This window comes from Ambystoma mexicanum, chromosome 7p (assembly GCF_040938575.1).
Source record: "Ambystoma mexicanum isolate Mex_15411 chromosome 7p, UKY_AmexF1_1, whole genome shotgun sequence".
NCBI lineage: Eukaryota > Metazoa > Chordata > Amphibia > Caudata > Ambystomatidae > Ambystoma > Ambystoma mexicanum.
In genome coordinates this window covers 751,071,877-751,095,492 of record NC_090939.1, presented here as the reverse complement: position 1 = coordinate 751,095,492, position 23,616 = coordinate 751,071,877, and the positions used below count along the sequence as shown (strand labels likewise).

Here is a 23,616-nt window from a genome sequence, read left to right as displayed (position 1 = left end):
TGGGCTCTCAGGACTCAATGCTCCCAATTCTCAGGAAGAATGTCAGACCACCTGAATGGTCCGAGCAGAGTCTCTCAGGACCTTCTGTGGTGGGCTTGCAAGGACAACATTCTCAAGGGAAGCCATGACCAGATATAACTGTAGCGACGGACACCTCACTCACTGGTTGGGGAGCCTACACCAACAACCTGACAATCGCTGGTCGTTGGTCTCCATCGGAGTCCAAACTACACATCAACCTTTTGGAGCCGAGGGCACTCAGACTAGCGCTGAAGGCTTTCCTGCCCTCTGTATGGGGAAAGAACATCCTGTTAATGGACAACACAGTGGCCACTTACTACCTCAACAAGAGAGGTGGTGTAGGGTCAATACCACTGTGCAGAGAAGCAATGCAGCTCTGGTTCGGGCAATTCAAGAAGGAATATCTCTCTCAGCAGTTCACCTAGCCAGAAAGGAGAACACGGCGGTGGACGCTCTGAGCAGGCAGAGCACAATCTCCCACGAGTGGGAAGTAGCTCAGGAAGTCCTTCAAGAGATCTTCGCCCTTTGGGGAACCACTCGGGTGGATCTGTTCACGACTGGTCTCAACCGAAAGTGCGAACAGTACTGTTCAAGGGAATTTCCCCTGAGAGGAGCTCTAGGAGACACGTTCGTGGTGGACTGGGAGTTTCCACTTCTGTAAGCATTTCCTCCAGGCCCTGTCATTCCTCATGTGATCAGGAGGTTGAGAAGATTCAGGAAAACACATAGGAGGCATAGAACGGGTAGAGCCTGAGCAGGAAAGGCCCAACCAGAATCTGTAAATTCCCACTCGGCATCACTGTGTGGGCATTTACAGGTGTTCATGTCGCTGCGGTGGGCCCAACTATATTAGCTTCAAGCCCCACTTGTTAGACAATCCTGGTCACGCCTCTGAAAAACATTATCCTAATTGCCCCGGATTGGCCAGGAGAACGTGACACCCGGACCTTCTGGACATGCCCATCTGTCCTCCGATGCGTCTTCCACAGAAGAGGGTCGGGTTCTCCATCCAGAGGTCATGACCCTCAACCTTCCCGCTTGGTTTCTGAAAGGCTGAGATACAAGGATTGGGACCTCCCGGATGATGTAATGGCGTTGTTGCTTTTGACCAGGATACCAACAACAAAATCTCTCTATTGTTGCCGTTGGAATATGATTTGCAACTGGTGCAGAGAAAGGTATGATTATTTTCAATGTAAAACTCCGGATGTTTTATCCTTATTGTTTCCATTAGCAAATAGGGCCTTCAGGTTGGCACCATTAAGGGCTACTTGGCAGCGCTGTCAATCTTTAAGCGCTCGTTTGAAGAATGTTCTTATTTCCAGATCCCACTGGTGACTCAATTTCTTAAAGGGCTCACTAATGTGTTCCCTCCATCTCCTTTTCAGGTTCCTGTTTGGGACATTAACCTGGTTTTGAAATTTCTGATGTGTGCTCCATTTGAACCTTTGCACACATGTCCTTTAAGCTTGTTAACCTTTAAGACAATACTATTGGTAGCTCTAACATCAGCCGTAGAGTGAGCGAGTTGCAGGCACTTTCATCCAAGCCACCCTTTACCATATTCCACAAGGATAAGGTTGTTTTAAGGGTAAACCTCTCCTTCTTGCCAAAGGTAGTTTCGGACTTCCATTTAAGTCAGAAAATTGTTCTTCTTTCCTTCTATCCTCCACCTCATTCTAGTAAGGAAGAGGTACAACTTCATAGGGTGGACCATAGGAGTGCGTTAAGCTTTTACATCTCCAGAATGTCAAAGTTAAGAGTGGACAAACCACTTTTTATACGGTAGACCGGACACTCACTAGGCCAGGCTGTTTCCAAACCGATCTTGTCTAGGTGGATCATTCTTAGTATATCTGAATGCTACAGACTAGCAGGAAAAGACCCTCCTGAAGGTTTGCGTGCTCATTCCACCAGGGGCATGGCTACTTCTACAGACCTTCAAATGGGCATTCCTATTAGGAATATCTGTGATGCTGCAGCGTGCATTATTCTTTGGATGCTTCCCATCTCAAGACGTTGCCTTTGGAAAGGCAGTACTTTACTCTGCCCTGTAAAATCCTTAAAATATAAATTCGACACCCTCCTCCTATCAGAAATACTGCTTTGGGAGTCTGTCAAAGATGAGGAATACGTTAAGGACACAATCCATTTGAAGAATGAGTTACTTACCCCTGGTAACGTTCTTTCGACTGGATGTTCCTTCAACATATTCCTCATCGCCCTCCCAACCTAACCCTCTATAGAATTTCCCATGCTATTACAACTGTCATTCCACCAAGGCTGAGTACTGTGATGCCCGTATTTATGGGCATATGGACTACACGAGGAGGGGAAAAACAGAACTGAGGCCAACGGGCGCCACGTGTGCTACATATACCCTCTGATGACATCACCCTCGACGGAGGCCTTCAAGGGACATCGACTCAATGCCATCGACGCATGGCGCCCTCTGCCAAAAATGTTTTCTGGAGCAGCTGAATCTGGACATTACATGTCAAAGATTAGGAATATGTTGGAGGACCATCCAGTCAAAAGAACGTTACCAGGGGTAAGTTACTTGTTGTTCTAGGCGAGCAATGCATGAGGAGTAAGGCAAAGCAGGGCTATTTTGACCTTAAACGCTCGTGTGAGAAGGGGGATTGGGCCTGGAAAATAGCAGGGCACTGCAGAAAGAGGATGGCTTTTGATTTATGGTCATGGAGTGTTGCCATGCTAGTTTGCGGATAACACACCAAGTGGTGCGATATTCTGGCTTGGTGGTTAAAGTGTCTAGTTGGTAAACAGGAGATCCGGAGTTCAGATTCACAGTGTATAGACTGTGTTCACATACCTTCCGTACATATCTTATGTCCATGTTATATGCACATAGGCTTATTCAGAGTGTCTTCTTTGTAAATGTTATGTAGTCTGATTCTGAACATTGTGCGTGTGGTGGGGTGTTACTTATGCCTACTGATTCAGTGTAATCTGTGCACTTTTAATCCAATCTAATTAAATAGTTGGTGTTGTGCTTGTGTTCTGAGTATATTCTATGTGGATCTGTGTTGTTCGTTGGATATCTGTGTGTGAAGGACTACTTGTGTTGGGTGTGTAGGCTAGCTAGCATATTCTATTTTCTTTCAGGGCTTATTGTTTGTGTGTATGCATACTTGGTGGATTGCCAGTGCTTAAATTTGATTTTTTTAAAAATGTTGTATGTTAGTATTCTAAGTACTTGCATTCTGACATTTCTGTATACCTATACCATAGCTCTCAGCCATTTGTGTCACAAAGGCGGGTGAAAACACCCGATTTTATTTTTGGCGGGTGAGAGGCCCATTGAAATGAATGGGCATGCAGGAGGCTTGGCGGGTGAGTCAGCTGTTTAGAAGGCGGGTGACACCCGCCAAAAGCGTTTGAGTTGAGAGCTATGCCTATACTACATGAATATTCGGGCTAGTTTAAAACATCTTGATTTCCAAGCCGTTTAAAGGATCAGGCAAACCGAAGAGTCCGATAATTCAACATTGACTGATGAGCAGCTGTACCAGACAGTGTTCAGCTTGGTTATTATTATTAATTTAGCAGACTAAATGGTACTTTTTGTCAGTCTAGAACATAAATCTTGTGTGCAGACCATCAGATTTAAAATGAATGTGAGGTAACCTAATTTAACTTGTTTGCTAAAGAAAAGTCTCAGTCCACAGAAACAGAGCCTGATGTCCGAGAGAATGAGGTGGGAGAGAGTATGTGTGATTTTTATGATGGCTAATGCAGAGCTTGACCATAATGTGCAACCTGCTCAGACTGTTTCAATAAAGAGGAAAATGAGCGATCATGGCAGAGTTGCAAAAAAAGGAATTTTAAGCAGGATATATCTAATGAAAAAGGAAGGCATGAGCAAAACTTTTTAGACAGTTACTGTTGGTGGAAATTTTCATGGACTAAAACTGACCTCATTTGAGGCAGGTGAAAATCAGTTTCAGGCTATTCGACAGTCTGCATGGATAATGCAGTAAAATACTTAGAAGTGCGTCTTTCCTCGTTATACTGCGAGGTAGTGTGGTGTTACAGCATATTTGATAGCCTATGCTTGCCAGACAAGTCAAACATTCTTACGTATGGAGTTGAGGATTTTCGTATAATTGGGCAGCATATATATTCCACTGACTTTGATGACAAAATAACCTTCTGCAAGCCGAGTGGGCTGATGTTAAGTTCTCGCTCCCAAATGGAATATCTTTTAAAGAGTCATTTTAAAAAAGTACATGAACAGAGAGAGCGGTTCCCAACATTACTTCCACTGATCGATTTCTGTGCAGTTCTGCCCCCTTTAACAGCTTTGTGTGAACGTGACTTCAGCTACCAAAACAGGATAAAGACAGATTATCGCTCTGGATTGGCTTTAGAGACCTTGGATGGCCTACTGATGATTGCTGTTAATGGCCCACCACTGAAGAATTCAATCAATGCAAAGCCATTGACAAGTGGTACTTCTCAACAGAGAAGACTCTTTATACAGGACAGGGGACTGCACATCCACAGTAATTGGGGTACCTAGTTGACATTTTGTGTAGGCTGATGTTTTGCCTCTTGCACTGCCATTTATAGCTTCCACTGACAGACTTCCTTTTGATAATACAAAAAGCCATCAAGGTTCTGTGACTCAAGGAAGACAGAGCAGAAGGAACTGGATAAAGTCTGCACAACTGGCTTGAGAATAAAGGGGCTGAAAGAGGTTAAAGAGAAAGTCTGGTTTCCTGTCAAATGTGCACATGTTGATGCACTTTTCTCTTATACCAACCAATCTGACATTGACTTCCAGTAATTGGAAAACATTTGAGGGAACATCGGCCAACTCCAGCGTTCTCTGACCTGGAGGATCAGCAAGAGCAGAAAGGACAGATTAAAAAGCAACATAGTAGTAGGATTTAATCTGATCATATCCTGTTCTTTCTCACCCGCAATTGATTGCTGCTGGTAATGGACTCATACAGAGGTAACACATACAGCCGAATGAAAGGAGATTAAATTCTCAAAAATGAAATATGGAATTCATAAGGGAAAAGAGAACTTGGTGAGTACAGATTTTATATTCTGCTTTATAATTGTAATGTGATCTGTATTTGCCATGCTTGTTGCTAACGCAACACTAGTGCTGAGTGTTTGCTGCACATGGGCTCGCAATGTGATATCCCCGACACTTCTTTCACAAATGGGTGGAAAGTGACATTTGTATGGCTAGTAGCTCACAGCTTGAAATTATGCACCCTGGTTCACACCCCACCTGAGAGAACTGAAACAATCTAACAATAACTGGAACAAGAATGGAGGAAAACTACAACCAACTGACACAAAATGTATACTAAAGACAGATAAGATTTTACAAAGCAATACTCAAAGACTGCAATGATGCCTACCCCTGGGCATCAGGACCAGGCCCATCAGCTCCAGGAGCAGGCATCCAGACACTCATTAAAACCCCAACAGCCCCGGCTGGGGGCTGTTTGGGTTCAGTCCTGGCGCCTTAGGCGCCAGGATCATCATAGGAATCAGTCCTGGCACCTTTAGGCGCCAGGCTCATAGACTTTACTTACCTGATGCAGACCATGCTGCAAGTGAGTCCAAGCCAACGTGAGGCCTGGATGGGACTATTTTATTACAGGGACTATTTTTTACTTGGGCGTGGTTCTGGGGAACTTCTTACCTGAACTACTTTGGAGGCTACTTAAACCACGCCCGAACAGCAGCACACGCTTCGCATTATTCTGCATCTAGCAGCGGAACACTCACCATGCCTGCAGCCAGCATCCAGTCTTCTGCCACGCCTGCCTCGAATCTGGAGCTCCTAAAAACAAGAGGAAAGAAAAGGACAAGGTTAGAAAACAAACTATTTTCAAATTCCTCACCTGATTCCAGATCCATCTCGCCTCCGGACCTGGAAAGAACATCATTTCAGTACGCGTCGCATCTCCAGCTGCAGCGCCGCACCATACTCGTCAGTCCTCGCAGCATCTTCCGATTCGGCGCTGCCTCCATCATTTCTTCGCCGACCTCCGGCACCTGGGGGACAAAAGAAAACAACAAGGTGAGCCGAGAGAACCAACAAATATAACTCTTATCACCATAGACTTACCTGATTTACCACCGGAGGAATTATTCTATAACTCTGCACATCTTCATGTGCCGCACCTGCAAAGAGAAAGAAAACGACACGTTAAACACGTGCAACATTTACCGGACAGCGTTGGGTAATACAAACTGTTACCTGAGCACCACCAGCTACCACGAGAGCATCTTCTCACAAACTCAGCTGCAAGACAAGGAAGGAAGGGGCGAACAAGAGAGAACATCGGACATATTGAACTCTATGAACTTGATACTTACTGGTCCTAGCCAGGAACCTCAGAGTCAATACTCTCCGGAACTCTCCCACGCCTTCAAACCAGTGAAGTAACTGCTATCAACGTGCCCCTGCAATCCATGCAAGATGGAGAGCTCATCTTTCAAGAGTATAAGGTGAGATTGCTGAAAGGGCACTTCGGAGTGATAAGTGGGGAGGACTGCGGGGGGTGCTATCACTTGAATCCACGGGTGGCTAAATCCATCTCTCCACTTGCAGGAGAATACTTCTACGGGTCAAGCAGACAAGATTCGGAGGGCCAGTCCAGTCAGTTATCTCTGCACTAGGCATCACATTGGTGGAGACCGCAGCCGCAACAAAGACTTTCTACGTCGAACGGATCAGGAACTCAAGTAACACCCAGAAGGAGATGTTCAACCTCCCAAATGAGCTAAGAAACCTAGCAGCACGCAACAAAAAACCAACCCCGTCACAAAAACCATGCAATGACCTTGCAGACCACTTGAAAAACGGACATCCAGCAAATCATTTGGAGCAAGCTGAAAAGCACCATCGACCGCCTAAACCAGCCAACACCGGAGCCACTCACTAGACTAAATCACCTCCCACCAATCTCGACAGAAATATTTGCCTTGTGAGAAAAAGAAACAGAGCTGGCTCTCCAGCAGACCCCTACCCACCAGAGGTATACAAGACTATCCTCACCCAGAAAGCACTCACCAACAGGAACCATGCCACAAGCCTTCATCTTGGCATACATCAAGCCACTCCTTAAGAATCCATCAGGAAAAACGACTAGAAAGCTAAGTCTATGAACAAATACTAGAAAATCAGATACTAGACTAGGCACAAGTAGGCGTCGGCCCATGAGTGGAATGGAAACTGCATTACTACTGCATTACTATCTATATAGATGACCTAAAAACCAACAAGACTTCAACGTCAAATAAGCACCAATAACTCTCGACTTGCCAGCACCCTTCGACACAGTCCACCACAAATGCTCATCAAGATATTCAAATGGAATCAGCTACACAGCACTCCTCTGTTCTTTCCATCAAGAAGGATTTTAGCCAAACAACTTGGATAGCACCATTCAAGTCAGCACCTTGCAAAACAGCATGTGGTGTCTCACCCACAAGTCCACAGTGATCTGTTATCCAGGTGGCTAGGACATGGCCATCACTTTTGGATCGAGTTCCTGCGGGTGGACCACTGCGGGAGGATCACCTGGATGAGGGGTGTGGGACACCGGATGGTGAGATGCAGTATCCCCTTCCCTGTAACACCTTTACTCCATCCTACCTAGGTAGGATATTTAGGCACTCTACCCCCGGCCTTCTTTCTACAACACAAACACTTTTTCACAGACAGCCCGCTATGAGAGAAAACAGACTAACACCCGAACAGTATACCTGACGTGTCCCAATACAATGGTCAGGCAATTACTGACCATCACACACACCTACTTCCATTAAACCTCCCCACACAGATAAAAGGCTCATCATGAGAGCACACTCTTGAGTGAGGCAAGGCACACAAGGAAACCGCAGTTTCGAGACGGCAGCAGAATGAAAGAGGAAAGACAGCAAAACAGAAGGGGATCACAAGGAGGGAAGTTCCCTTGAACTTTTCGACGAGGAACCGTTACTTTCGAGCAACCTCGAAATAGAAAGTGGAAGACCAGGAAACCAGGGTGAAGAATCCTGCATAGTGTGTCGGGAAAACCCAGGGCCGTCCCACGTCAATAATCAAGGCAGGGAGATTCACTGCCGCCGCGGTGCTATCCTTGGCTCAAAGAATATAGCAGAGTCCGTGAAATCAACACAGCCGGTGAGTTGGGAGACCGATACAAGACGGTCTGTGTTAAAGCCAAGGTTGCAAGCAGCAACATTGTATGGCGGATGCCGGAACGAACATTATTAAAATGTGTGTGATAAGAGACGCAAGTTGAACTGCTGATTAGTGACTGAACTTTAAAAACTAGATGCAATATCTTTAACAGAGTGGTCCGGCACAGTCAAGTCTTTGATTTTGACGAAGTAGAGAAGTTTGATGTTAGCTCGCCGGAGGGAGACCAATTGAAGATTTTGTCAAAGTGGGCCTGAGCCCAGCAGAGGGGGACCCGCGGTGATCAGTAAAGCACCCGAGAAGTTGTATATGTGAAATCCTAAGAAAAAAGGAACTTGGTGTTTGTAGTGTTGCATCAGGCCCTCTGAAATAAGAGACTTTGAATGGCAAAGAGACTTTGCACAGAAGGCCCTGATGTTAAAGTTTTGAACTGCATCCTCATGCTAGAGAAGCCAGAGAGTACTAAGCTCGAGTGGCAGCCTTGTCCCATGCTGAAAACGGGAGGGAAGGGAAGCCAACGGCTTGAATATCCTGACATATTTCTTGAACACTTTTCTTTTGCATAACATTGTTTCCCACACTATTTGTATTTAGTATAATCGATTTATTAGTAGAAGACCTTTTTATTTTGACAGACTCGACTAGGACTGCGTTATTATTATTTGATGGAAGCTTGCTTCCATCTTTAGATTTAGGATTAGATGGGCGTTTTTCAAACCCAATTGAAGTTCAATAAACACCCTTGAACTGTGATCATTTGTGTCTGTCTCACTGTTTGATACCATGCCTTCCTTACGAGTCCCACAGGGCTCATCGCTATAACCACTATTCTTCATCTACATGATCCCCCTGATTAACCTCATCAAAAAACATGGACTCGCCTGCTACAACCACATAGCTGAGACTCATATCATCTCCAAAATTGATGCCAGCAAAGAACAAAACTTTAACACCAACCAACTGCCTCACTGAATAAAAGCAGTGGATGAACGCCAACAGCCTGTTATGTTCATAAGTAAAAGTAGGTATTCTTCAAGTTACTTTAATCAGCTGCAAGTACAATCAAGTACATCAGTTACATCAAGGAGATGGGGAATTAGAGAGGGGAGCCCACTGGCTCCCACCATGAGGCTACATCTTCCAACTGGCAGGGGTGGAATCACATTCACACTCAACATTCCAGTCACTCTCCTAGCATTTCATTCATGACATCATACCTTGCCCATGCATTCAAGAAACCAGGACCAGGCAGGAAAGTCAGTCAGAACACAGCCCTTAACTCAATCCTGACAAAATCAAAACGAAACAATATTCAAAGCACATTCGGATTCGCATTCTCCTGCAAAGCGGTGAGACTTGGAAACTCATACCCAAACGAAATAAAAAACAGAAGTTAACCTAAAATTCAGGAACCTGTTAAAACATTGCTCTTTAACTCACCAAGCTAAAGAGGAAACATGGGTTAAGAAAAACCGCCAGTGCAGCACAATAAGAAACTCTGAAACCGGATCACCCAGAGAAATAAAACATCTGACCCCAAAAATCACCTAAAGTGATTAACCCAACAGATCAACCCAACACACGGAAAAAGGCTTCGAATGACGAGTGTAACCCTACTAAAAACTCTCTAATACTCTGCATACTGTGAAGGCATCATGAAGCAGGACACAGACAACCGATTCAAAGTTAAAATACAATATGTTTAACTTAAAGGTCAGGATGGCGTAAGGCCTAACTTCCCCAATGCTGAGGTGGGATTTCCCTACCTAAAGAAACTAAGGATAGTCCAAGTCAATAAATTCAAATTAAAAAAGTGTGTCTGTGTCCAAAACCTACACTTGCCTTCGCAACTAAAGCTAAACAACGTGTAGGGATGTCGGCAACAATGAAAATGATGTTCCAAATAAAGTTCTGAGCTTCTTCCAGTTCTCGGCTTACTTTCCAGCTCCCCTTTCCAAGTTCAAAGTAGTTCCAAAAAGCTTCAGGGTTCCCTTTCCCAAGTAGACAACACAGTTCCAGAAAGTCTTGGGGTTCTTGTCCTCAAGTTCAGGAGCAATTTCCAAGAAAACCCCAGGGTTCTCTTCCCCACAAAGATAACAGTTTGGAGTTCCACAAAGCCTTGGGGTTCCTTTCCCCAAGTAGGCAGCACAGTTCCAAAAAGAAGGCCTCAGGGTTCCCTTCCCCAAGGCTACAACACCGGTTACAATGTCTTGTAAGTAAAGATTCTTTATCTGGACTTTCCTCGACTCTTCCAGACAGGGTATCCTCGGTCTAGGCGCATTTGTCGGACCACATGGTCCACCCAATAAAGGTCACGCAACCGATAAGCATAGGTTTCTTGCCCACACAGGTTTCTCTTTCACCACACCTGTGCTTTCGTTTGCATTCACTCTGAATTCTCCTTGACAGTCTTTTGGCTTTACCACTGTGTGTTCCTCCACACAATTCACTCTGTGGTACTCACTTGTGTTCACATCTTGCTTTCACAAACTTCATAAGAGTTCATCACCTGCCTTTCACTTTATTCATAACTTGCTTTCCATTTAATTCATAACTTGCCATGCTTTGCTTTAAATGTTCATTACGGGTATTAAACCCTGGTTCTCATTTCATTAATGAACTTCTTAAAGCTTTCGTTCAGTTCGGTTTTTAAAAATGCTCGTAAAGCGTTCCTTTAATTCTGTATTCAACAATACATTCTTCTCTTTTAAGTTCCTTTACTTTATAGTTCAGCAATTGTTCGTAGTATTAAAAAAAAATAGCTTCCTTGAGTTCACTGTCACTCGCACATTTGTTTCCATTCAACTGACATCACCATATGCCTTTCAGTAGCCGCAGGAGTGCCCCTGTACAAGTGTTACCTTTTGATTCACTCACCGGTCCTTGGCGACTTCACTGGGTGTTCATTTTCTCTTTCTCTCTTTCTCTCCTTCTCTTTCTTTCTCTCTTTCTCTTTCTTTCTCTCTCTCTTTTCTCGGCTCACACTTCTCCGCGTGTCTGTCAGAAGCACTCGCCTGCTATGACTCCCGCTGTGGTTTGCCGGTAGCTCTGCCTCTGTCTCGCGGACGCTACCGGTAGCCTGAAGAACTTGAGTACTCCGTGCCCCACAACTCCAGCTATGGGCACTGGGCAGAGGGGATTCTGTCAGCCTCAATCATTGCACGGCCTGCTTGTCTCGGCCGGCAGGACCCTCCTCGGCAGTTCCTTTCCTCGCAGGAATTCACCCCTCTCTGGCCCTTCTCTCCCGGCCCGGCATCTCACCTGCTGGTCTCCCTCCTGGTTGTCGGCTCCACCTTTTATGCACCTGTGACCTATTAACAGCTTGCAGGTGGTATTCAGTGATTTTAACGAAAACCGTTCCATAGAGGCATGTTTTAATGAAAAAATAAACAACAAAAAAAACACCAAACTTCAATAAATATATATATATATATATATATATATATATATATATATATATATAGGGGTGGGGTAAGGGGAAGAAGAAAAATGTATATTTTTTTTCATTGGTTTTATTTTCGTTAAAACATCCCTCTCAAAAACAGTTTTCATTAAAATCACATAGAAACGTTGCAGGTGTGAGCCCTTGAATGTAATTGCCTGACTACAATTACTAGTGTTCCCTGAACATGCCTGACCCTCGCAATAGTTTCCAGGCCTCTTCCTCATCTCAGTACCAGAGTGGTGTAATTGTATCTTAGTGTGTACAACTCCTAGTGGTCTCTTCTGAGGGGAATTAAAAATAAGTGATTGTCGGCAACCTTAAAAGGTAGGGGGAGGGGGAGGTTTGCTTTCACAAGTGAAAGGGGGATACTTTGCCTTGCCTAAAGACATCCTCTTATTCAACCTCTTCCTAGGGTCAACCTCTTGATGACATTTGCCAGGGTCGCCTTGGGAGGAAGAAAAGGGAACTAGTTGTGTGAAATAGTTAATGGAGACTTAGTCGGGGAAAGTCGACCTGTGTAAGCGGAAACAGCTCTGATTTGTTTGACTCCCAAACCAGCTGAGCGTGTATGCTCATCCGAGACCTATGCCGATATTAACATTTTAGCTGAAGGGTTCGCCACACACTTAGACGATGCAATTATAAACATGATCCACTTGAGCCGATGTGTTTTTATGAAAGGTAGGTTTAGCAGTAATAATATCAGAATGCTCCTAGATAGTATGCATGCATTCAAAGACGTTGGATGCAGCTGCTCAGTTAATGGACCAACATCAGAAATAGAATTGTTTGACTGTGTGAGCTGCTGCTTCTTCGAGTATTTGTTGTCTGAATTTTTTTTCGCTCTGCAGTCACGGTAAAGCTCTGTGTTCTGAGCCTGGGACACATCTGTCTGCTAGTGGAGTGCAATACGAAATGTTTTGACTGGGATGGGCAAGACTGGGTTGTCCTTGGCTTTGTCCACTCTCTTCTTTGATTTGGCACTTGAGCCTTTGCTGACTTCCTTTTGACAAAAATGTCAGGATTCAAGGTAATGCCCGATGGATTGAGCAAAACGCTAGCGTATGCCAACTAGCTGTGTTCCTACTGGATGACCCAGATAGTTGTCTTGAGACCACTATTGGATGTGTTTAACAGTGTTGGGAGGGTTTTTGATCACAAGGTAAACTGGGCAAAAGAGAAGCTCTTCTGCATTCTGCAGCACTTTTGAAGGGCCTCCTCCAAGGGAGTGGCTTTAAAGGTTTGGGAAACTGACAGCAATACTGGGTGTGTATATAAGAAGAGATCCATGTAGGCTGAGGCTTATGAATGTTTGTAAAGTAATGGTGCAAATAATGATATCAACAGATGGTCTCACCTGGGACTCTATCGGGAAAGTTGGCACAATCAACATAAGTCTGCCGAAATGGTGCTACATTATTAATGCCCTGCTGCTCCCTTTAATGTGTAGACCACTAAAGTGAATCCACAATACTGTTGGGGTCCTGCCTGTAGGAGAGGGGGAAGAAGATGAAATGTTCTGCCAAGCTCTGCAGAGGGTCTTGCCTACGGGAGACTTCATCCTGCCGGTGTTATGTGGTCATCACAGGGCATGTCTGAGTGGATTGACCTGCACTGGATTACTAGGGAAAGCAGTATGCTCCTGTGGGGCTGTTATTCAACCAGTGATATGCTCAACTGTTGTGAATCGTACAGACTGTATGTCTGCGATGTGCGTCATTAAAACTCATTTGAATAAAGCTTTTTTTATTTTTATTATAAAGCTTTATTTTGCAGTTTTCAAAAGTCCATAAAGGAACACAAACAGCAATTGGAATAACCCTCGTTTCCATAATAATGCACAAACCGTAAATAGGATGGAATTGTAGCACCACAAAGTGCATTTTCCTGGCCATCAAAACATAGCGAAGTTCCGTAACTCTTTCTTTTTGATTTAGCGCATTTCTAATAAATTATTCCATGGCCTAACCTGTTATTAAAATAGGCAACATGGTATACTGGTCAGTCAGTGTTGTGGGGTGACCGTCTGATACAGCTTCATAGCAAGAATCTGTATTGTACGCTGTGGGCGGCGCCGGGCATCTTAAAGGTTGATGATGATTTGGCAGGCCTGTCAATGCATACTCTCTATACTTCAAATGTATGTCTGTCTCTTAGTTAACATGCAAGAAGATTTCCTCAGTTGGTGACTCTACGTTGCTCTTTGAATATGTCTACGTTGGGTTTATTTGACACTCCTGAAATGTGCAGGCTTCTTAAAGAAGGCCATGTAGTGGTTTTGCTGGAGCCCTCCATTCTATGCCGTTCACTGCATAGCAGCCCGCTACTTCCACTATTTGGAAGGTGTGAAAAACCAGAGTAGAGTAAAATTCTGCCAGGACATGCCTCCTGCCCCTCCCTTTGCCCCCCCCCTGTGAGAAACCAAATGGTGTCTCACTGCCTAAAACCCGGCGATCCCTTACTCAGGTGGCCAGGGCACGGCCATCGCCTTCGGATCCAGATCCTGCTGGGTGGACAAGTGTGGGAGGATCACCTGGATGAGTGGTCCTCAGGGAGTGGGGGAGGGACACCCGATGGCGACACCTGGTATCCCCCCTTTCCAAATACCCCTATCCAATCCTATTTTATGGGATATTTTAACTTTCTAGCCCCCCCCCTCCTACACGAGCACTGAGCCGCAGAAGAGGAGGCCTAAGGCTGAAAGGATTACCTTCTGTGCAATACACTGGACATGTCCCTCTAACGAGATCAGGCAGGGTCAGGCAATTGACTTTAATCATGCATGGCTATGGGAAACCAGGTGAAGGAGAGCAACAAACTGAGGGGTTGAACAGAAGGGGCCGGAAGCCAGAGACCCGCCCAGCAAGAGATCTTTATTTCCGAAAAGGCCGTGTGAATTGTGCATGACAGCCCAGCTGGAAGGGGGAAAGAGTCTTCTGAGTGCTACAAGGTTACCAGCCACCCTCCTGGGTGAACGGCAGAGTTGGGGAGGCACAGAAGCAGCAGTGGTAACACTCTATGTAAATAATGTTTTGTTCTCTATACTGTTGTCACACGCATCAGTTATGTCCTCTACGTCAGACGATAATTCAGATTCTTCCCCCTTCCCCAACTCCTCACCTTCCACCTTCTTCTTGAGTTTGCCTTCCTGACGTACTGAAGATCTCTCCTTTTTTTTGTGAAGAAACGGACGCCCCCGATAGGATGCCACCGTGCCACTAGGATAAGGGCAACGGGGGTAGTCCCACTGGGAGTGCCAATTAGGGGGAAAAAGGCAAAGGCACAAAAAACCCCTGATGTCTTTGCTTGAGTACGCTGGAGAAGTTGATTGAGTTCCCCGAAGATGAGTATGAGGCGGTCCGGACCAAACAGGCTCCAACAAGGAGGCGTGGGAAGAAGTAAGTATCTCTTGTAACAACTACGAATACAGGAAGCAACAAGTAGGCACAAGGATGAGTCAAAACAGTCCAGGAAGCAGGCGAAGGTCGGTGTCAACGGATCCAAGGAGGTACCAGGGGAATGGCAAGGCAATCCAGTCAGCAGGCTCAAGTCGGCAACAGTAAATCCAATGAAATACAAGTGGAAGGACCAAGGCAATCCGAAGGATGGGCACATGTCAAAATAATGAGGACGAAGGAGAAGGGCCGAGGAAAGGAGAGGGAGAGTAGGCAAGGGGAAAAGGCAAACTAGAAAAACAGAAGGGAAGGGAAGAGAGAAGAGAGAGAGAGAGAGAAAATGGAAAGGGTAGGAAAATAAGAAAGAAAGAAATGAGAAGGAGGGAACAAAGGGAGCAAACAGGGGCAAAGGAAGGGCAGGAATTCCTTAAAAAAAAAAGGAAACAAAACAGCCAAGAATATCCAAAAAGGGGAAGCAGCTAAGTAGCACGGAGCGGCAGCAACACGGAAGGAAACCGGAAATGTTGCAACACGTAAGAAGCAGGAAGTGATGGTATTTATACCTCCAGCTTCGCAAGCGTGCAACGTCTAGAACGGCACTGAGAGGTACTGTGCCGGGAAGCGCAATGGCGAGCAGTTACGCCCGCGATCCTATGCCAGCGATTCCACAATCGCCAAGCCTGCCGCGATGTGACAGTATGCCCCCGCCTAAAGAGGCCTCCCCCTGGTTTGCCCGGATGAAGGGTGTGAAACCTACGGACTAAAAGTGGGGCATGGACATGCGAGACTGGTTCCCAGGGGTTTTCCGACCAATGATAACCCTTCCATCTCACCAGGTATTCCAATCTGCCCCGGCGGTAATGGGAATCACAAATCTGGGCAACCTCAAATTCCTCCTGTGTGGAATCATCAGGCAAGGGGGTCTTTTTGAGTTGGCGGGACCAAGTGTCTTCATGAAAACACCTCAGTTGGGAAGCATGGAACACTGGGTGAACCCTATGTAGCCTTTTGGGTAATTTTAATCTAAAAGCCACCGGGTTGACTACTTGTGTGATAGGATAAGGACCCAGATATCTAGGGGAAAGCTTGCAAGGGTGTACCCATCGCGGCAAGTATCTTGTGGATAACATGACTCTGGAACCCACCTCCCACCTGGGTACTGGATTGCAATGCTTATCGGCTTGCTTCTTATATCTGTCTTGAGCTTCCCTAAGGTTTTGTTTGGCTTGTATGTGCACGTCTTGCAACAGGTCAAGGGCAGAATCTACCGTAGGTAAGCTGGTAGACTTGTTAGAGACAGATAAGATGGATCGTGGGTGATATCCATAGTTACAATAGAAAGGGCTGAGACCAAGAGTAGAATGAAAAGAGTTATTGTAAGAAAACTCGGCCAGGGATAGTAGAGAGACCCAATTGTCCTGTTGGAGATTAACATAGCATCGTAGATATTGTTCAAGAGTACCATTAAGGCGTTCCGTCTGCCCATTGGATTGAGGATGGAATCCGGACATCAAGGCTCTCTCAATCCCAAGTCGATCGCAGAGGTTCTTCCAGAATCGGGAAGTGTATTGGCTACCCCTGTCAGAGATGATTTTCTTGGGTATCCCATGGAGACGGAAGACCTCTTTCACAAACGTCTCGGCCATATCCGCTGCTGTCAGAATCCCTGGCAAGGGAGAAAAGTGTGCCATCTTAGTGAAAGAGTCTATCAACACCATGATACAGGTGCATCCCTGGGATGGAGGTAAGTCCACTATGAAATAACTTCCCAAGGACCATCTGGAACAGCATGGGGTTCCAAAAGTCCCATCGGTTGTAGGCGGGTTCCCTTGCTGCGAAGACATGTAGAACATGATTGCACGTAGTGAGCCACATTTCTCATATCAGGCCAGTAGAAATGTCTTTGCAAGTAATCCAAAGTGCCTCTTGTGCCCCTATGGCCTGCCATCTTGGAATCGTGACACCAAGTTGGAGCCAACTTCCTGAAATCGGAAGTAGGCAAATATAGCTTGCCTTCCACAAAGTAGAGACCTTCCTTGATGTCGAATACGATGTCTTGAGGATGTTTCTCAGATTCAAATTTGCCTCCAGAAGCTTCTTTCACTTGTTTCAGAAACGTGGATAGTACTCCAATCCGTCTTGACGGGGGAAACATGAGATCATGAGTACAATCTGAACCCAGCATGTAGTCTCCTCGGCGATCTAGTGAGTCAGCGACCAGATTCTGATGTCCTGGAATATAAGTGATCTCAAAATCAAACTGGGCAAATAAATGTGCCCATCGAGCTTGACGTGTGTTATAACATTCGAATTGACGTAGAACTTGCAGATTCTTATGGTCGGTTCTGATGGAAAATGGGTATTTGCCTCCTTGTAGAAGGTGACGCCACTCCAAACAGGCTGATTTCATGGCCAAGAGTTTGCGCTCTATTACAGAATAGTTTCTTTGGCTGACATTAAGAGTCTTAGAAAAATAGGAAATCGGGTGTTCCACTCCGTTAAAGCTTTGCAAGAGAACCGACCCGATCGCCAATGAAGAGGCGTCCGTCTCAACAATGAAGGGGCGGTTTTGATCAGGTTGTTGGAGTATGGGAGCGGAACAGAAAGCCTCTTTGAGATTACGGAAACTGTCATCCGCTTCCTTAGACCATAAGAATGGACTGGAAGATTTCTTGAGCAAGGTGGTAATGGGTGTTATCCTGTGTGAAAAATTAGAGATACATTTGCAATAAAAGTTTGCCAGTCCTAGGAACCTTTGTACATCCTTGATGGATTTAGGGGAAGGCCATTCCAGGATGGCGGTTACCTTGCGGGGATCCATAGCAATACCCTGATTGGACAATACGAATCCCAGATACGGAATAGAGGTTGCAGAAAACGCACATTTATCAAGTTTGACTGATAAGTGATTGTCTTTTAATCTCCGGAACACTTCCTTGACATGGTCTTTATGTTCTTCCTGAGTTCTAGAGTATACCAAGATATCGTCGAGGTATACGATGGTGGTCTGACAGAGAAGATCAGAAAAGAGCCTGTCCATAAAGCGCTGAAATACTGAAGCGGTATTGACCAGACCAAATGTCATCACTTGGTATTCGTATAACCTGTATGGGGTCCTGAATGCCGTCTTCCATTCATCCCCCTTTTGAATCCGAAGAAGGTGATATGCATTACGGAGATCCAATTTAGTAAATACCGTTGCACCTTGGAGGGCTTGGATGATTTCTGTATTAAGCGGCATTGGGTACCTGTCTTTAATGGTTACCTTATTCAAACCCCTATGATCTATACAGGTCTCAATTCTTGCGTGTCCTTCTTGGGGATAAAGAACAGGGATGCACCTGCCGGAGATCTTGAAGGCCTGATGAGCCCATTGGCCAGATTGTTATCCAGGTACTCCCGGAGGAATTGTCTTTCCCTGAGCGAGAGAGGAAACATCCTACAGAAAGGTACTAGGGCTCCTGGGACCAGGTCTATACAACAATCTTCCGGTCTGTGGGGAGGAAGCTCACTAGGAACCTTCTTGGTAACTACCTCTGCGTATTCCTGGAGGTGAAAAGGAAGGCAGTGAATGAGCCTAGAATCGTAGATACAAGGACAGTCTCGAACTTAGGCTCCGGGAGGCATTCTGCCTTACAAAAGGCGGATTGAAAGCTGAGTAAATTCTTGGTCCAGTCAATGTGAGGGTTGTGTCTTCTAAGCCACCCTATCCCCAATATTATGGGGAAGTAAGCAGCTCTAATTATATCAAAGGAGATCCTTTCCGAATGTTGCTGGATGCGCAGAATTAGTTCTTCCGTAGTGTGGGTTATCATGCCAGAACTCAGTGGTTCTCCATCAACTCCCTCTACCTTCTGATCTTCTTGTTTGGCCAATCGCTTGATACCCTTCTGTTCAGCCCACAGAGTGTCGATGAAGTTGCCTGCAGCGCCACAGTCGAGCAAAGCCTGAGTGAAGATCTCTGTTTTGCCCAGCGAAAGGACTACTGAAAGCACCATTAGCCTGGAATCCTTGGGTATCTCTGAAGAAGTCACTGAAAGATTTGCATAAGGACTTGGAATGACCCCTCGGGAGTGCGTCCTAACACTTACCGAGGGCGCCCATTTCCCCAACGTCTAGGGGGAACATCCGGACAGTCTCGCAGCAAATGATTAGAGGCTCCACAGTACATACACATATTACCATCCCGTCGTCTCTTGCATTCCTCCGGGGTGAGTGGAGCTTGAGCTGTATCAATCTGCATCGGTTCGTCTTTGCCTTGACGAGATGTCGGAACAGAGGAAGGTGACTGAGTCTCTGGGGGAGGGAGACTGTAGAATTTGGCCTTCTTTCTCTCGGATCGTCGTTCTGACAGATGGAAATCGATCCGAAGAGTGGCAGTGATGAGATCCGAAAGGGATGCAGGACGGGTTATACGTGCCAACTCATCCTTGAGGTCCTCTCGCAGCCCTCGACGAAAGATGGCGTATTGGGCCTGTTCTTGCCAGCTGGCTTCTGCGGCTATCTGCTTGAAAGTGGTAATGTAGGAGAGTAAATCTGTGTTGCCCTGCCGAATATCTAAAAGATCTTCCGATGCCAGAAAAGTACTTTCCGTTCGCAAAAAAGTCTGCTGCAGTAGGGTCTTGAAATCATCATAATTGTGCAGCACATGATCAGGTTGATTAACCAAAGGGGTGGCCCAAGCCAAGGCATTACCCGTCATGTGGGTGATCATAAACCCTACCTTAGCATGGTCTGAAGCAAATGACTGTGGACGGAAAGAAAAGTGGAGATTGCATGCATCTAGGAACTCTTTCATCCGTTTAGGTGACCCATCAAATTTGCCAGACACCAACGGAAGTGGGGGTAGATCAGCTGAGAGTCGTTCTCTCTCGGTCATTCTTTGTTGTAGTGTCGCATTGGCTGTCTTGAGGTTCTGGACCTCCAATTTCAGGTTTTGAACGGCAGCCACCAGTTCCTGTACTTGCTGTGGGTTAGCCATCTCGGTTCTTTGTTGGCGTTGCAAACTGTCACACACATCAGTTATGTCCTCTACTTAAGACGATAATTCAGATTCTTCCCCCTTCTTCAACTCCTCACCTTCCACCTTCTTCTTGAGTTTGCCTTCCTGACGTACTGAAGATCTCTCCTTTTTTTTGTGAAGAAACGGACGCCCCCGATAGGATGCCACTGTGCCACTAGGATAAGGGCAACGGGGGTAGTCCCACCGGGAGTGCCAATTAGGGGAAAAAGCCAAAGGCACAAAAAAACCCTGATGTCTTTGCTTGAGTACGCTGGAGAAGTTGGAGTTCCCCGAAGATGAGTATGAGGCGGTGCGGACCAAACAGGCTCCAACAAGGAGGCGTGGGAAGAAGTAAGTATCTCTTGTAACAACTACGAATACAGGAAGCAACAAGTAGGCACAAGGACGAGTCAAAACAGTCCAGGAAGCAGGCGAAGGTCGGTGTCAACGGATCCAAGGCGGTACCAGGGGAAGGACAAGGCAATCCAGTCAGCAGGCTCAAGTCGGCAACAGTAAATCCAATGAAATACAAGTGGAAGGACCAAGGCAATCCTAAGGATGGGCACAGGTCAAAATAATAAGGAGGACGAAGGAGAAGGGCCGAGGAAAGGAGAGAGAGAGTAGGCAAGGGGAAAAGGCAAACTAGAAAAACAGAAGGGAAGAGCGAGAGCGAGAGAGAGAGAAGAGAGAGAGAGAGAGAGAGAGGGAGAAAATGGAAAGGGTAGGAAAATAAGAAAGAAAGAAATGAGAAGGAGGGAGCAAACAGGGGCAAAGGAAGGGGAGGGATTCCTTTAAAAAAAGGAAACAAAACAGCCAAGAACATCCAAAAAGGGGAAGCAGCTAAGTAGCATGGAGCGGCAGCAACACGGAAGGAAACCGGAAACGTTGCAACGCGTACGAAGCAGGAAGTGATGGTATTTATACCTCTGGCTTCACAAGCGTGCAACGTCTAGAATGGCACTGAGAGGAACCGTGCCGGGAAGCGCAATGGCGAACAGTTACGCCTGCGATCCTACGCCAGCGATTCCACAATCGCCAAGCCTGCCGCGATGTGACAACTGTTCCCTTTAGTAACTGGTTTATGTAACAGCGTCCTGATGCCTCTGGGCTTAATGCACTTTGTAAAAGTAAATAAATAAATACACCTTGACCCCTTCATCGAAGGCGCCAAAGACGGAAAGCATCTTAACACGACCAGTGAGTTGAGGGAAGCAAAGGAACCTGTGTTTAATTGAAATGCTTGCAACAGTATCCGAGGGATGAAGCTTACATGAGCGCTGATAAGCTGCGAGAGAAAATGAATCCATTGTTAAGAACTGTGAATACGAAATGCAGAGTAGCAGAGTGGTCCGGCAAAGTGAGATTGCCCAATCGAAAGTCTCTGTGAAATGTTTAAAGCTGCAGAGGCAGCGGGAATTGAGAGAATGAAAGTAACCACTAAACTGCATGAATAAAAAGTTTGAAAGACTTGATTTAGGAACAATTGATATGAAAGCAAGTCATAGGTTGCAAGTACATTTTCCAAGAGACCTTGGAACTAAAGGAAAATATGTAAAGTGGAAGTAAAGAAAGAATGGAGGGTTGAAGGGGTCATGTGGAGGTAAGGGCAAAAATCCTCCCAGTTTTGAAAGTCTTCGACAGTGAAGTCAAAACATGAAAGGTGGCTTGAACCCGACGGAGGGAAGCCCATGTGTGCAATGGGGAAAAATATTTGGGAAGGGAACCCCACCATGGAGAAAAGGTTTGAGCCCGATTGAGGGGAACCTATAATGTGCAATGGGAAGAAAGCTTGGGGAAGGGAACCCCACCAAGGAGAAAAGGTTAGAGCCCAATTGAGGGGAACCTATAGTGAACTGCGAGCAAATACTATACAGAAACTACTGTGTAGAATCTTGAAGGGTGACCTGGACTTGGGTGATGGGAACCCCAGAGGTTAAACCCTTAACCTTGTGACTCAGACTTGAATGGCCAAGAAGGCTCTGGCTGGCAGAGCCAACCGCCTAACTGTTCGCAAGCCAAAGTGTGTTCATCCATCAAGTGTTCCATTTAACCCCGTGCTATACAACGTGGGGACGAGAATTAATACTGATTTATATTGCCATTCTGACATTTCGTTTCACCACTGATTTTTCCTTTTTTAGATACATAGCCCTATGTCACATTTGTTTGTATTAGAGTGAGGACAGTCATTCTGTTTTGTTAGTATAGACCTTTGTTTGACTAAGACTGACTAGAAGTGTTTCTTTATCATTTGATGGTCGAGATTATACCCATTTTAGTTAGGCCAGGCAGGAGGTTTTCCAAACCCATTCACTCTAGCAATAAAGGTTTTGAAAATTGCAACTCTTGTGTCAGTGTCTACTTGTGATGCCATGCTTCCCTTAAAGAGTGTAAACTTAGAGGCCTAACGTATGGTCCTGTCCACTAGTGGATGATATGCGAAATGTGTGGCGTTTTGAAACTAAGCGTCGTGTGGCATAGGCTGCAGAGTGCTTTTACATGTTCATTGGTTGTAAGCAAGACTGTACAGACTCTCTCAGTAAATCTGATGGTTGCTGGGTATGCTCTGGGGGGGGCATGTGTTTCAGATTTGTCGGAGTTAAGCACATTTTGGGGGGGATACCTTTTATCAGATTGCACTGGTTACTGGTGTATCCCTGTTATTGGAGATACCCTGTCATGCATGGCATTTGGCATTTAGTTCCAAGACGAAAATCCGGAACCTGTGAAAATTGTCTCACAAACCAAACACTGAGGCTTGGGCTGTGTACTTGGCTCTCCTGGTTAGGTCTACCTGTGTGACACATGGTAGGCACAATGGTAATGAGGACATTTTGAGCTTTGTTCATGAGTTGCAGATGTAGGCTCTACCTGGTAAACCATTTGGAATGCTATGTGCCAGAGTTGGACTTTGTTTGAGGGCTAGTTGATGCCATTTGTCTGGCCATGCAGCGTGCTTAAGCATACAGAATGCATGGTTTGGTCATATCTGGGTTATGCAAAGGCAGGTGTGTACTGGTCCCACTTGTTTATCTTTCCTCTTCTGTCGTTTGGTTCTTGGTGTCTGTCAGTCTGTGTGGACCTTGGTGAGGAGTTTACAGGTTGCGTTGATTGGGAATCACCTTTTTGTTATTTATTCTCAGAATGCTTAGTTTGTTCTGTATTGAAAACTGGTTCCTGTTTGATGTACAACTATCAATTAAAAAAAAATGCAATAAAAAAGATGTTACATTCTCTCATGAGTAGATGGTTATTCAATGTGCGGTCCTCTAGATAGTATGGTCTGCAGTTCCCATGGTCCTTTACCGCTGACTTTGCTGGTTGGGAGGAGGGGAGGTACACCCCAGGCCATCTTGAGTCCACATCAGGAGTAAGCACCATCCTGACAACATGTCGAGAGTCTGATTGGGAGAACGCCACAGAACTCTTGTAAGTTGGTGGTATAGTTTACTTTGTATGTGCTCATTCAATCATGAGTTCTCTGTGTGATGTGATTTTATTTATATGGTGATTCATTCAACTATGTGGATTAATGATCTTCTGTTAGTGTTTAAAT

The 23,616-nt window shown here is 45.6% G+C and overlaps 1 protein-coding gene across 3 annotated transcripts in view; it reads left to right on the top strand.

Annotated features, from left to right (window-relative positions):
- The window catches only part of CCDC138 (coiled-coil domain containing 138), a 749,637-nt gene that overhangs the window by 203,802 nt on the left and 522,219 nt on the right, over window positions 1–23,616 (top strand). The window lies entirely within an intron of this gene.